This window comes from Triticum dicoccoides, chromosome 5A (assembly GCF_002162155.2).
Source record: "Triticum dicoccoides isolate Atlit2015 ecotype Zavitan chromosome 5A, WEW_v2.0, whole genome shotgun sequence".
Classification (NCBI taxonomy): domain Eukaryota; kingdom Viridiplantae; phylum Streptophyta; class Magnoliopsida; order Poales; family Poaceae; genus Triticum; species Triticum dicoccoides.
Genome location: NC_041388.1, coordinates 69,519,536 through 69,520,058, shown reverse-complemented (window position 1 = coordinate 69,520,058; position 523 = coordinate 69,519,536).

Genomic DNA, 523 nt, shown 5'->3' with positions numbered 1-523 from the left:
TTTCTTTCGTGTGTGGGGATCAAACATTTCCGGATTGTACCGAGACTTGTCATGCGGCCTTGGTTTACTACCGGTAGACCGCCTGTCAAGTTTCGTATCATTTGGACTTCGTTTGATACTCCAACGGTTAACCGAGGGACTGAAAAGGCTTCGTGTGTGTTGCAGCCCAACACCCCCCAAAAGTTGTCCCAAAACCCACCAAACTCTGCTCCATGTCCTAGAGCGTTCGATCACGATCGTGTGGGCGAAAACCGCACCTCATTTGGACTCTCCTAGCTCCACTTATGCCTATATATACACCCCCCATTTCGGATCTCGTATTCCTCCCCGTCCTCCTCCTAAAAAAAACAGCTCAACCCCGCCACCGACGGACGTGTCCGGATCCGACCGGACAACGTCCGCCCGCTGCCGCCATCCAACCCGCCGCCGCCACGTGTCCCCGCGGGACCAGTTCGCCGCCGCCACCGACGCGGGCCCGAGGCCCAGCGCCGGCCCCCGAGGCCCGATCTGCCGCCGCCTCCTC